We start from the raw sequence: 16,020 nt of genomic DNA on the forward strand, positions 1-16,020 counted from the left end.
CTGACTCCCAGGTCGCTGCTGAGAACAATGTTGTCAGAGGATTACTCCAGTGTTACAGGCTGAAAATAAAACATACAAAACCGCAGATAAAATTAATTTTACCGGAAACATTCTTTCCTGTACACGGACTTGTATATAAGGCAAAAATTAAATACAGAAAAAAAAATGTCCGCTCCACCCCTTAATAGCCGGGTATCTCTTACTGTATTTCCCTGTCCCCTATGACTACAGTAGATGTCATAGTAGAGGGGTAAATAAAACTGTGTGACATGGTTAGTCACATCCTGTTTAATTTATGAAGAAGGGACTCTGAAACTCACAAAGCCTTTGAGGACAATGCCAGAACTGCCAAAAATTAGAAGGAAGAGAAACTCCGATACACCCTGTATTAGACATAAAGGAAGGCCTCATACACATTCTGTTAAAATTGTTAGGTAGTGGGACTCCTAGACTGGTAAAGCCTATGCATTAGGTACAAGGCCTGAAAAGCATTTACCCCTGGGGGGTATACAAATATATAAGAAAATTGTTGAGGTAGGCCTCATACACATCCTGTAAAAATTGTAGAGAGCATCAAACACACCCTAGAAAAAATAAGAACGAGGGCCGCCTGATGACCTTCTAAAAATTTGGAGCCAGGGCCGCATGATGACCCTGCTGATATAGTGGAGGAGGACAAGAAACCATGAACCGTATACTTTTTTGGGGGTGAGAAGGGGTGCATGGGAATACACCAGAAAAAAAAGGAACTTTAGAATCTGCCATCCAACCGACCACCTGATTGGTGTTCCTCGCGCCCCTGCAAAGTGAGACAGGAAGCTAGGTCTTGTGGATGAGCGTGTTTGTTGTGCTCCCATAGCAGGCACAGTTTCACCTGGCCCACGGCCTCTGCGTGAACCATCAGCAGCACATCCACTTCCCTGTCCCTTACTGCATGCCTTGCGCATTTTAAATTAGGTATATAATATATGCCTGCAAACTTTCCTCTATTAATTGGAAAAAGAAAATATGCAGCCCTGAAAAGGACTTTTGTTTTTAGGTGTCAGCAGCAGTATACTTATAGAAGGACTGTAAGGTAAGAAATTCTGCCTATATGCATCTAATCCAAAACTATCCCCCCCTCCACCAGCTACCCCTACATTGAATTCAGGTAATAGCGGTTTTACTAGAGAGAGGACAGTATGTAGCCCTGAAAAGGACTTTTGTTTTAATGATGCAGCAGCGATATACAAGTACTGCAATAGCAATTAAACACTGCCTATATGTCTGCTCTAATCTAAACTCTCCCTCCTAGATCAACTCTCCCTGAACTGCTTCCAGAGGAGACTGTGCCTACATGGCAGTAGGTTCTCTAGTCCTTTAGTGATAATTCACTGCTGATAAAACAGTGATTTTATCAAAACTACAGCAAGCAGCCCAGTAAGTGACACATCGCTGCAATCAGGATCTATTTCTTTACTTTATGCTGCTCTTATATTAAGCAGCAAAAACCTGATGACAGACTGCCTTTAAATGAGGATCTACAGAAATTGAGAAGGGAAAGGCAAGTAAGAAGGGTAAAGCTAGTAACTACTCACAGACTTACCGTGAGGCAGGATAGACAAAATGTCTGGGTCAGTAATAAAAGGGCTCATAATAGACAAAGGGAAAAGATAAAAGAGTAGTCAGGTAACTGTTCGAGGTCAGAGAATTAGGAAGGTAGCGGATCATGACAAAGGGGTAAGTCAAACGGATGGTCAAAGGTAAAGCCAAGATGGGCAACGGAGATCAGAATCCAACTCCAAGCACAGAGCAAATACACACACCACTTGAGCAAAGCTACAATTGGCAATGGTCTGACAATTGTCAGAGTGCTAAATAGACCTGTAATCACACAGAATGGATAACACCTAGTGGAGATCCCATAGACCATGACAGATCGGACGATTGAGCTGTCATTTATAATTCGCACACCTCTGCCTCAGATTGGGCGGTAGAGCTGTCACTCTCATTCCTGGCAGCAAAGCAAGCCCTCAATCCGATAGGGTGGCAGAGCAGTCATTCACAGCGTCCATAGGACACCGTGAGTGGTGGAATCGTGACAAGAAGCCTTCAATTTCTATAAAGTATTTGCAATTGTTTCACCAAATGATAACTCCATAGCCGCTAAAAGAAGCTTAGCTTCTGACTTGTGCTACAAGAAGTAGTCACACCCAGAAAACAAGAGGCTTGCATAGAAGAAAAAGAAATCAGGGAGTACCTCAGATATAGGACCACTTTCACACACATTTGTTGCCATCTTTGTACAGTCACAGTCTGCTTTGAGCCAGAGCTTTAATGTACACAGTCTCTGACAATATAACCTTTGTCCATCTGCATTTATCTAAAGTCATTGAGTAATCCCTACTTATTCATTAACGTTATTTTCATATGACCATACATTTCTATGAATTGCATTAGTAAGTGCACTTTTAATTTAATTTTATTTTTTTTATTATCGCTTATTTTAAGCAAAAATTCATCACCATTTGCAATGTATATAGACTTTACTCTACTACATACTGAAAGAGTAACAGTTATTTTAACTTGTACTTTATAACTTAATAGTACACATGAAAATAAGAACATTTCTAATATATCTGATAAGAGAAATCTGCTTCTTTCTCCTGCATTGATCTTTGGCTCTCAGTTTATGGGTAAAATCTGAATTCAATGAAGACAGATTTCCCCATTATTGAGTTGGGTGATGAAAGTTGGTGTCTACAATTTTATGGAGAGGGAGAAGCTAGAAGTAGACACACATTCTGTTGCAAGTTCCACTAAAATGACAGTTACAGTTCTCCATAGAACTTTATGAGCACCAAGTGTCACCACCAATAGGAAAATCATTATTCATCGAAGACAAATTTTAGCTGAGAATTAAGAATATTGAGAATGAATCATCAGTTAAGGAGGAGAAAGCAGCAGACTTCTCCGATAAGATATATTACTTTTTTTTTTATTTCACATCTACTATTGATTTATGAAAAAATTATTAATTGAAGGGTACTCTTGAAGATATTTGTGTAAAAGTGGCAAGCTTCTTAAAGGAACAGTAATTTAAAATATTTTTCATTTTTTTTTACCAAGCAAAATATTTTTGGTAATACCACAACTTCTTCCAAAAAAATTACCAGTTGGAACTTATTATGAAGGCATCCAAATACACCAATTTTCACTGCCTAATACTAGTTCCAGAAAGTAATGCTCATAAACCAAAATTACTAATTGTTAAATAAGTATGTAGAAAGATTAGTTTTGTACCAATGGTGAAATTTTATGATAAAGTTAGCAAAAATGTCAGTGTCAGAACTTTGCACATAAACCAGAAGATACGTTTGTTAGTTCATTCTTGTATAATCTGTGCGTTTCAAGTTCTCACTTTGAATTTCTGTAACATACCACAAAACAGATAAGCCCGGGGGAGATTATGTATTCCATAGCACTCAACTGCATTTTATCCAGTACAACCAGGGTTAGAGGCACTTTGCAATCTAATAAAATGCACCATATGTGTTAGGCTATGTGCCCACGTTGCGGACCTGAAGCATATTTTTTACGCTTCTCCCTGGCGGGAAAATCGCATGCGGATATTACATGCGGTTTTCCCGCCAGGTAGAAGCGTTTGTGAGGCGTCTTTGCATGCATTTCTGCATGCGGGTTATCAAGCACTTCTCCAAGCATCACTTGGAAAAGTGCTTGACAACTTGTTCAGAATGGTAAAAAATAAAAAAATAAACTTTATACTCACCTTCCGATGCATTCTCTGCCCCGTCCGGAGTCTTGAGCGGCTCACGCTGTTGTGTGCAGGACCTGCGGTGACGTCATTGAGTCATGTGGTGGGTCACATGACTCAATGACGTGGCAGGTCCTTCAGACAACAGCGCGACGGAGGGAAAACATCATAAGATAAGTATAAACTTTATTTTTTCTTTTTTTTACAGGTTCTTTGGTACCCAGGTCTGGATGAGAGTCTCCTCTCCTCCAGACTTGGGTACCATCCGCACATTGATTCCGCTGCGCTTCCGCAAAATTAATGAACATGCTGCGGATTTTTGACTGCAGCATATATGCTGCGGAAAAATCCGCAGCATGGGCATTGACATTGCGGAATGCCATTGGGGACCATGGGGTGCGGATCTACATGCGTTTTTCAAGCGTTTACGCTGCGGAAATTCCGCAGCATATATGCTTGAAAAACGCTACGTGGGCACACAGCCTTACATTGGGTTACTGGCAAGAAAAATAATAAAAAAAGGAATGACAAAAGCCAAACCCAGAGTTGTTTCTTTGCCAAGTTGGTGTCAATCAACAGGCTAAACATTGATATTTTGCTGTGGGTAACTGTACACTTACAAAGTGTTGGTATGTTGCATTTATAGCGACCAGCACATTTCTGGACCAGTTGCAATAACAGATAATTGTATAGGGGCTCGTCCATAATGTCGATGAGATCAATGTAAATTGGATGACATACAGCTTGTAAATGTATCACTTTTGAACAATCATGGACTTTGTTTCGAAAGAGTAACAAGTTGGGCTCCAAAGATACCCTTGATATGCTACCCTTAAGAAAGCACAAATCAGCTGTTGTATACTATGGGTTGCCAAGTCAAATTAAAGGGAATCTGTCAGCAGGTTTTTGCTATGTAATCTGAGGACTTCATGAGGTAGGGGTTATAACACAGATTTCAACGATGTGTCACATGTCCATATGTGTGCTGCTGTTTACTTAGACTGAAGGTTTTAGGACCTAGTGATTATCATTGTCTAGACTGCAGAAGTCACAGCAGTATGTGCTTGCTAATCTGACTCCACCCCTTCCTGTGATAAACACCTCATATCTATAACTATGTGCACAGAGAGCCTGGTGTGGGCGGGGTTAGCTTCCACAGCTCTGCTGCTTGCTAAATCTAAAAACTCTGATTGTGTCAGATCGGCTGCACCCAGTAATCTAAGTGATTCATCATTGGATTCAGGGTCTCTTTGCCTACATCAGGCTGCTCTCAGATGAAGTAGCAAAAACCTGCAGACAAATTCCCTTTAAGGGTCTGGAAATCTGAATAGCTGAGGGGCTGCCTTACATTTCTCCTAGAGTGGCCACTACTAGGGAAAACGTGGTAATACAGATGAAAAATCACTAAGACAATTCAAATGAAAGGTATAATACATGGTGGCATGACTTAGCAGCAGATCCATGCTCCAGTTAATAAAGGGAGTTAAATGAAGTAACCTCTATATGACATGCTCAATGCTTAATAGGACACTTAGAAAATGCTTGGAATGATTTACATGGTTAAAGTGGATAGCTAAGTATACCATACACTTAATCCCCCAGGAAAGTACAACTTGAATTTTAAAAAGCAGAACACACCACGTTTCTGATCATACTTCACGTGCTTATCTAAATTTTGCTGTCATGTGTTACTTTGCTTCTATGTCAATCTCTGTGAAACAGCAGAATGCTTTCTGAAACCAAATCTGTTCTCTCTAAGTAAGATTGACAGAGACTTAACCGCTAATAATGTGATATCACGAATTGAAATACCAGTATCCTTGAGACAATGCTCTTCGCATAGCTGGCACTGTAACGCTAGCTCTCAGGTATGGATGGATGTGTTCTTTATACATGAAAACATCTATAGCAACACAAAACCCAACTAAGTAGCCATGTAAAACTGGAGAAAGGCTAATATACAGTAGAAAGTAAAAATCATAATTATTTGTACACCAAAGCTTAATGTTGTGGAGTGATCTAAGCTTCTAATTACCTTAGGACTTACTCATTTTAATCAGTGACTAGGGTCACTTTTCATTGTAGTCTGGGATTAAGTAGCAACCTGCAGTATTATTATTATTCACCACTGTTTTATGGAGTTTCTAAATATTTGTCTGTAAATGTATCTTGTGTATTTCACTTCACTGACAAACCACATGCTATTAAATATTAAACTATTCAAGCTGGTAAAGTCCTCATCTGGCACTTGTGAGCACAGGTAAAAAAAGATCAATGTCTGGAATAAAGTTTTGGACTGTAAGGCCATGTTCACATCACGTGGATATGCTGGAAATTTTCGGTACCATTCTTTGGGCACAAAATCCTCAGCATCCTACAGTAGCACCAAAGTAATCCTCATCCAAACACAGCAGAGAAAGAATCCATATGGTTTCTGTTTGAAAATTGACCTGTAATGCAGATTTTAAATTTGCAGCATGTCAATTTATACAGCAGAATTTCACCACAAATGTCATATTTTCCATTGCATAAGTGAAAACGGCAACTGAGTCCATAGATTTGCAGCGAATCTACCAGCAGTGGAAATATCGACCACTTGTGTTCTAAGAGCAGCTATTGGAAGAATTATTTCTTTGAATCATGGACATTGTAAATGTCAATTCTGGGGTTTTTGCAGTATCTATGAGATTTTTTGCACTACAAGTATCGTCTATGTAAAGATTAGACAGCCATTCTCTATAATATTGGTAGTGTTACTATATGTAGCCTTTGCATTGGTAAGATAATGTAATGCAACATCATTTTGGCACAAGACCATCAATAGAATATTGCAAGAATTTTGATACTACATGACTCAAGCTTGTCTGTGTGCTGTATTTTAGGGGTATATGTACTGAATGTTTGCATTGAAGCCCAATGAGAATGGAGGGAGTGGGGGGCAACCAGCTTATCCTAATGTGCCAATGAGTGTAGGGAGCTTGAGTACACTGTACCATGAACAAGGGACAAAAACCAAAATGCCATTCATCAATCCTTCCTGCTACAAGAATAGGTAGAAGGTAAGAGAAAAATAGTTGGACCTTCCTGACCTAGAATGGGGAACCTGTAATGCCATGTGGCCCCTCTCCTAAATGTTTGTCCCTAACTTTCTGCCATCCAGCAAAAACACATGACAAGTGGTTCATAATAAATATCCCAGAGACTATTCAATAAATTATATGCAACATTACAAGAGCAGAGACAATGTATATTACAACCTGTTCATCCATGTGAACTAGCAAGAAAATTGTAACTTTACTGTTTTTCCCGTAGGATTACTCAAAAGAAATCCCCAAAATATGTGTCCCCCTGATCCATACTTTTGAGTCCTAAAAAAAAGCTACAAAAGGTTTATAATGGTGATTTCTATTTTCTATATGCGCCTATATCTATTTGCACAAGCTAGTAACTGCTTATACCATAAATACGGAGAATTCTACAAGACTTAAATCTGTAACATATAAATCATGAGGGTCAAGTAATAAGTCTCTGGGATTTAGAAACACGTCTATAATTTATTACAAAATATGGTAAAGGTTTGTTTCAATTGACAACATATATTCCCATAAATGTGACATCATGTCCAGAAGAAGTCACATATGAGACCACATTTCTGAGTTTTCTGTAGTTAAATGGCATAAACCTTTCATAGTTACAAGATGTTCTGAATTCATTTGTGAGATCAGTATTCAGTATGTGCCATTGTTAAGCAGTCGCACAATGTATTGTGCAATATTTTCTATACATGATCCCCATTGCACAGGCCTTATATTAGGGATTTTGTACATCCTTAAGCCATTTTATCAAAGTTCAGCCATATGTTATATATTTTTTTTATAAACATGAGAAATGTAGAATATTTCGTTTTGCACTTAGGTATATTATCCCAGCCGAACACAGTGAGAACATTTGATTCATTTTTCACCTTTGATAACATTTGTCATCTTGCCTTACATTGCAATCAGAAGCAGCCCCTGAGCCATAAAGAAACAAGCCCTGACACACCAAGAGAAACACATGCCGGTAGATCCAGTGACAGGCATAAATAATAAAGCTGAATTACCTGCGCAGCTCAGGTAAGATGTCACAGGCCATTTATTCACACAATGTTAATTCTGAATAATGATACATTGGGGATTTGGTACCACTGTCCCCAGAGAGGAGGATCTTATTTAGCAGATATCAGCCAACCAAATATACACAATACTAACTTATAAATGAAAGACACCAGGTAGCAATGTTACACTGCATACAATCCACTACCATCAAAGCATGTCAGTCTTCACAGCCAGCCCAGGATATGAGAAGCCCAATGACTGGAAGGAGATATGAGACATTGTTATCCAGAATTTACACTTTACAGGAAAGTAAATAAACACATAATGACTGCCTCTTGTGTCTGATTATATGTGGTCTGGGGGAACATAATACTGTACTAATGATGTGTGACAACAAAACACCAGCTATTTCCTCTATGTCCAAGAGGCACTTAACCCTTACATTACAACCATTTATTGTACTCTGGTGAGGAATGCACTGTAACAATCAGTTATCCTTCTGTAGCATCAATCATGGTGAATCATGAAGAAAATGCCACTCAAAGACTGCAGGCTAAGGGAATAGTCACCAGCATCTTCCAGAATGATTAGAGATATGACTGCATGCAATTGTCAATTAGAAAATATTATCACATCTTTTAAATGAGCAGACAATTATTAATTTCTACAAGATAGATAGATAGATAGATAGAAAGGAAGAAAGAGATGGATAGATAGATGGATGGATAGTGGAGTTAAAATAATACAAACTAACACAATGCCTACCAGTCATCTCTGTCACAGGTATCTTTAGATTTAGCAGGTCTACCTCAGAAATCTGAATAAACTCAGTGTGAGATTACAATGAATGGTTTTACATAGGACTGCAGATGAACCTGCTATATTATCTTATTATTACAATACACATACAGGTAAGCTCTTCTACCTCTATTCAGATGTAGTAGATTACAATATTCCCCACCGATTGCATATTACAAAAAAATTGTTTTACATGGGACTGCAGATAATCCTTCTGCATTATTTTAACTCAATACACAAACAGCTCTGCTACATACAATTAGCTATTTATGTAGATTTAGGAGAGCTGCATTTGTCCCAACTCAATGTTTTTTTTAACTTAGGACTGCAGATGAACCTGCTATATGATCTTAACTCAGTAATTACACTACACATACAAGTCAGCTCTCCTCTCTCTATCCAGATGAAGCAGATTACAGTAGTCCTGACCTATTACATATTACACTAAGTGATTGTTTTGCATGGAACTGCATTTTTGTAACTCAATACACCAACAACATGCATTTAGCTATTTATGGAGCTGCATTTGTCATTTGTCCCAACTTAATGTAATATCACATTTCTTTTTTTGCATGGGACTGCTGATTTACTTCTTTCAATAACTCAGAGATGTATGCAGCTGGAATAGTGACACAGTAACAGATCCACCATCTATAGTCATACTCCCGATACTTCTATCCTAATACAAGCTACTTTACTCTTTGCTGTCTAATAACAATATTTACATGATCCCAATTTATTGTTATTACTGTATCCACTCTATAAAAAAGTTACACAAAGTCCTGACAGCAGATTAATCACTGAAGAACTGGTGACAAACACTTCTGAATAATTCAGTAAGTTCTTCTTTAACCCTTCAGAGCCTGGGCCAGCAGGTAAACTGAGCCTGCATGTATGTATGTCCTTCCCCGGGGCTCCAGAGCAAACAAGAGACCCTGGGAGCAGGGAGAGGAGGCTGCACTCACACACACACAGCCGGCACTCAGCCGGCACCTCCTGCAGCAGGAAGGACTAGAAGACATTGCACTGTACCTGAAGAAGCTTCTCCTGGTGTCTCCCCTTCACTTGCAGAAGACCACACAGCTCCAGCACTGCAGCCTCCCTGCTCTAATCCCCACTCCAACGTGATGACACACTCTAACCCCAACCATCTGTTGAAACACGTCCTGCAGCACTCAGCACACTCTGCTATGTCAGGACAGGCTGCCCAATCCAAGCACTGGGGCTGGATGTGTCTTCTCTAGCTGCAGGTCTGCACACAAGTAACCTGAGCTAGGGAGAGGGGAGCTCTATAAGAAGAGTGTGAGTGAGTGAGTGGGAGGGAGGGAGGTGCTGGCTGGGGAAGGTACAGAGGGTGTGATCACATCTGATGGCCACTTGTGTTCATTCTCACAGCAACCCCCCTGCAATCCCCTGGGACCACTAGGACCCTTTACAACTGAAATCATCCTTTTATGGTTATAGGGGGGTCATTTCCTTTGAGGGGTACACTTTTTGGATGCACAGTTTTGGGGGCAGATCTAGGGTAATAGGGTGCTGTGAGCTGATCCCTGGAGGCCAGCACCTTCTCTGCTGCTCCCTGCAGTCCTGTGTAAGATGCAACCTGGGCCATGCACTCAGCATTCAGTGGCCAGACACTGCAGGGCTTGGCTTCTGTGACTTGGCACACCACTCATTACATCTATGGTCTGTATCCAGCAGTAGATGATCATAAAGAGCATTTACCTCTAACATAACTCCTTGAAAAAGATTTCAATTTGAGAGTTGATACCTTCAAATTGTAATATTTTTCTATCCACTGGCTAACAGGGTACAAACACATCTATTTTTCCTGTATCATAATAACTCCTTGAGTAATTCTCACTTGTTACATAGTTAAAATCTACCCTGCAGTTTCCTGGTTATATCTGTTTCTAGCAAAACTGTGAGATCCATCAATGTGGAAGTCAGGACAAGTAGGATGAAAATCCCTGTGGGAACAGAAATGGCGACTAAATTAGCTGTTACCCAGCTTTTCCAGAAGCTGATATAACTAAGAAAGGGTTAAAAAAAAGTTTTATTTTGAATGTTTTTTTTTTTTATATTTAGGTGGAAATACTCCTTGTGGTGATGAAGAAATTCTGCAAAGAGTTAATGTCAACTTCAGCGCTGCCAGCAAAGTTCTCATTGTGAATCAATGGAAGAAATCATCAGTTACATATGGAAGTGCAGCACATGCACCAGTCATGTAAACAGTTAAATACACCGAGAAGCAGCATTTACTTTGAAGGAGAAAAAAAAAAGAAAATGAGAAGCAGTGATTCAATTGGACTCATTGGGGATCCCAGGAGTTGCTTGTCTGCCCCTCACACATCACCACAAGCATTCACTTCTTTATTACTGCTTGAACATGCTGCAAAGAGAAGGGGGACAATGGCAGCCAGCAGGATTTCATGTAACAACACATGGCCGGTGCATGCAAGTTCACAGTTCAGCTAATTGAAAAGAAAAAAAAAAGGGGAGTGGGGTAATAGAATAATCATGAAGTCTTGCTGCTGGCAGCGGGAAAGGACTTTAGTTAAAATGGCATTTACATCAATTTAACAAAAACTGAATCAAAAATCGAATCAGAAATAAAAAAATAAATAAATGACCCGCAGACAACTCAATAATACAATAATAATTCAGATTTACCTAGAAGGAAGGAAATATCGATGCACGTTGGTACAACCTATAATTGTAATATTACAAAGTGTTTCCATAGGGTTCCAAGTAATCGTAATACTACTTAACTGAATTGGGTATCATGATGCACAAAAAAACCCCCACTGGTTTGGTAGTGGGCGGTGGAGTGGCATTCTTCATGGTTGCTTAATCCCCTCCTCCTCATCTCTGTAGCACAACTCCTAAATGAAGAATTTCTTACCTATAGATCAAAAAGCAGCCCTAACCTTAGGAAACAGTGGTTAGGGCTGCTTTTTGATCTATAGGTAAGAAATTCTTCATTTAGGAGTTGTGCTACAGAGATGAGGAGGAGGGGATTAAGATGTGAGATGGGAAAAGTTTGTGAAAAATTGAGCCCTAGTATTTCTATATGCAAAACATCAGATGTGTAGAAAAGTAATGGTCATTGTTGGGGACGTCATCACTGGATAAAGAGGTAGAGACTAGCTATCTTTAAAAAGTAACAGTTCTTTTGATGTTTATTACATAAAGCAGTACCCATGAAAATAAGCAACTTTGTAATATATCTTATAGAAATTTCATTCTTTCTCTACCAGAACTGATCATTTATTTTCAAAATTCTCAATTCTCTGGTAAAATCTGTTTTCAGTAAAGACAGACTTTCCCATTACTGAGATAGGAGATGACATTTGGTGCTCATAAGACTCTATGTAGAGAGGAAGCGGTGATGGGGGGAAGAGGAGCTAGAATCAAAGCTCATGCCTCCTCCTTCCTCCTCCCATCTGCATAGAATCTTACCAATAGCAGCTGCCATCTTCTATCTCAGTAATGTAACAATATCTTCTCACTGAATACAGATTTCACCAAGGAATTCAGAATTTTAAGAATGAAAAATCATTTCAAGAGGAGAAAGAAGCAGATTTCTCTGATGAGATATATTGCAAAGTTTCTTATTTTCACTTGTACTATTGATTTATGAAATAAAAATGTAAAGGACAGTTACTCTTTAATATATATTTGCCTGGATAACCATTAAAAGTATATTCACGTGTTCCGTATTTTCTGTGGGTTTTGTGTGCAGAAAAATGGTTAAAGAAAGATAAAAAACAAAGAGCATTTTTTTTTATTTTGCTCTAGATTCGTGAACAATGTGCACCATCCACCATTTTGAAGAACTTGCTGCAAAATCATCAACCAGTACCACAAGACAAAAAAAAAAGAAAAGTGATTTAAAAAGATACAAATGACAAATTGTCTTACTTTAATTCTTTACTGTACATTGGCAACAATATGTTACTATTTTGGTTTCTGAGACAGAGAGAAACATTTAAATCGTTAAACTGAAACATTTTGGATCATTTAGAGGACTTTCACTTTAACTGTTTTTATATTTTTTTCATTTTTCTGCCACTGCTTTATATTGCCACAATGGAGTTATGTTACAGTGTTGCTCAAGGACTGTAAAAATTGTGTTTTTCTCCTCCATCAGCCGGTGCCTGAGCTGTTTGGGCTTTCCTTGTTTGCCTACATAGGTGTAAATATGCATACTTGGCCTATCTTTGTTTGCAAATTTATGAAAAGATGTTTTTTTGTCATGTTGGTACATACAAGAACCAGGTAGACTGACTCTTGCAACAAGTAACAGTCATTGTTTGTGTTTTTGCTTCCTAGAACGATGTCTTGTTTCTTTGTATGGAAACGGGAGCTCTCGGATGGCACACACATTTACTGTCCTCGAAATGCGACACTTTGTGCATATGGAAAGAAACAAAAGCATTGGCATATCAGCAACTCCAGGGACTGTTGATTGCCACCCTAACACAACGATTCCAGCCTCAGTGTCTGCTACTAATAGTAGCTTCAGTATATTGTGCAACAAATTCTAAAAAAAAAATAAAAGATCATTGTAACATCTGGTAGGACTGGCATCTGCTTGAGTCCAGAGACCTCTAAGACATAAATTACCCACTGACAAACACAATGCATTTAGCATTTCGGTCTATATTTTGAGTACATAATCAAATGGTTAATATACAGTATGTCACTCAAAGCCGCAACCTAAAGCTTCTTGGTCCCAAAGCAAGATCTGTAACATGTCGAACCATATTTCATGTGACGTTTGTAGCATTGGTTGTCTCATTTAGACCTTTGGTGTTAATGTAAGTTCACCAAGTACCATCTATACAGTTGGGTACAAGAGTAGTTGAAGTATTTCATAATTAATTCATTGTGCTACAATTACATTTGGGCCTGTGAAGATAGAGGGGCTGTGTAAAAATGGATTTAATTACTTATCTATTAATGCAATATTTTTGGAAACCTCTTAAATTAATGCTAAAGTGTACACTTCAATCACATCTTGATGGCTTTATTTTATATCCAGTATATAAGTGTACAGACGTCTGTCTGGCTGCCTTGGCCGTCATCAAGGTCTGAGGACCGAAACGTTGGCCTGAATCCTGTACAGACACTTTTGCTGCATTAAAATATGTTTTCACTTGCAACACGTTTGTGCAATGGTGCTTCATCGAGCATGAAATCTACTCTTACAGCTGAGTGCCCACCATACCATCTTCTACTGGTCCTTGGTGGGATGTGAAACCAGGACCCCAAGACTACACCTCTTACCACTGAGCCACCATGCTGCCCATATTATTATTTTTATTTTCTATACAGTGGCATGTAAAAGTTTGGGCACCCCTGGTCAAAATTACTGTGATTGTGAACAGTTAGGCAAGTTGAAGATGAAATGATCTCTAAAAGGCCTAAAGTTAAAGATGACACATTTACATTGTATTTTAGGCAAAAAAACATTTTCATCTTTTATATTTTAAAAATTACAAAGAGGAAAATGGGCCAGTGCAAAAGTTTGGGCACCCTGCATGGTTAGTACCTAGTAACACCCCCTTTTGTAAGTATCACAGCTTGTAAACACTTTTTGTAGCCAGACAAGAATCTTTCAATTCTTGTTTAGGGATTTTCATCCATTCTTCATTGGAAAATTCTTCCAGTTCTGTGAGATTCCTGGGTCGTCTGCATGCACTGCTATTTTGAGGTCTAGCCACAGATTTTCAATGTTCCCGTGCCATTGGCTGCAACACAACCCCAAAGCATGATTGAACCATCCCCATGCTTAATGATGTTCTTTTCCTGAAATTCTGTGTCTTTTTTCTCCACACATATCTTTGATCATTGTGGCCAAAGAGTTCTATTTATCCTCATCCTTTCCACATGACTTGTTTCCAAAACGCATCAGGCTTGTTTAGATGTCATTTTACATACTTCTGACACTGAATTTTATGGCGAGGATGCCGGAGAGGTTCTTCGGATGACCCTTCCATGAAGGCCATATTTGTGCAGGTGTCTCTGAACAGTAGAACAATGTACCACAACTCCAGAGTCTGCTAAATCTTTCTGAAGGTCTTTTGCAGTCAAGTGGGGGTTCTTATTTGCCTCTCTAGCAATCCTACGAGCACCTCTCATGGAAATTTTGCTTGGTCTTCCAGACATTATCTTGACAACCACTGTTCCTATTAACTGCCATTTCTTCATTACATTTTGAACTAAGGAAAGGGCAACTTGAAAACGCTTTGCTATCTTTTCCTGCTTTGTGGGCCTCCACCATTTTCATTTTCAGAGTTTTAGGCATCTGTTTAGAAGAACCCATGGCTGCTGTTTTTGGCACAAGGTTAGAGGAGGCTGGGTTTTTATAAAGCTGGGAAATTTGCATCACCTGGCCTTACCTAATGATGATAGTGAACAAGCCATAACCCTAACAGGCTAATTAAGGTCTGAAACATTGGTCAAAGTTATCTGAGCACACAAATCTCCAAGGTTGTCCAAACTTTTGCCCATTTTCCTTTTTGTAATTTTTAGAATTCCTTAGAACGCTATTAACCTGCAGATTAGCCCTATATCTCTGGTTAATAGTGTTTGGGGACATGACAGGTTCCCTCTAACTTGTATCTCCAGGCATGTATGTCAAAAATACTGAACAAGGGGAAGACAGAATGAGCAGAAGCATAGGTCACTGTCATAGGGAAAAATTAAAATCCATAAAGACATCTCCGGAGAGGGGACAAATCACCCTCACATTGAACATATGGGATTAATTATAACTGGCGAAGTGAGAAAGAGCTGACACTTCAACATACATTGAAGTAGGGACATCCTGCAGTGACCAGGTAATTACAACAGGAGATCTTCTCTGAGAGCCAGACACTAAGCATGGGATTTGAGTATTCAGAGGCAGAAACGTACACTCCAAGGCAATAGCTTCCTTTGTTCAAGCACTAGTGCCCCAAATATTGGAGTTTGCATCAATCTGATATTCATGGAAGATATATTTTCGGTGTCGTAGGGAAGGGACGAACATAACGCATTCACTCACATTACCGAATGGCCATTCTAACCCCTCCAACTTAATATTGGTCTGATGGATGATGCTATCCATGCCATCTTTCATCTCTATAGAAAGGAAATCACAATAGGAAACATGAAGACAATATCTACCACCTGGCACCTCCAGGGGCAAAGAGTTTGTATGTTCTCCCCATGTTTGTGTGGGTTTCCTTTGGTTACTTCGGTTTCCTCCCATACTCCAAAGACATACTGATAAGGCATGATTTCTATGAAATCCTTTGGAAATGAATGGTGATAAGTAAGCAAGAAAAATAAATATTTCCTAAACAGAGAGGAAAATCAACT

At 39.1% G+C, this 16,020-nt stretch overlaps 1 protein-coding gene across 2 annotated transcripts in view; it reads right to left on the reverse strand.

The window, feature by feature from the left end:
• Window positions 1-9,947, reverse strand: part of SULF1 (sulfatase 1) — a 157,711-nt gene extending 147,764 nt beyond the window's left edge. The window contains exon 1 of one of the 2 annotated variants that reach the window (XM_073679419.1): window positions 9,682-9,947. The gene's annotated coding sequence lies outside the window, so the exon portion shown is untranslated. The remainder of the gene's footprint in view (window positions 1-9,681) is intronic. The other variant, XM_073679420.1, reaches the window with a different exon arrangement.
• Between the last annotated feature and the right edge of the window lie 6,073 nt (window positions 9,948-16,020).

The sequence above is a fragment of the Phyllobates terribilis genome, unplaced genomic scaffold, assembly GCF_046119375.1.
Source record: "Phyllobates terribilis strain yellow unplaced genomic scaffold, ASM4611937v1 Scaffold_4__5_contigs__length_816908805, whole genome shotgun sequence".
Lineage (NCBI taxonomy): Eukaryota > Metazoa > Chordata > Amphibia > Anura > Dendrobatidae > Phyllobates > Phyllobates terribilis.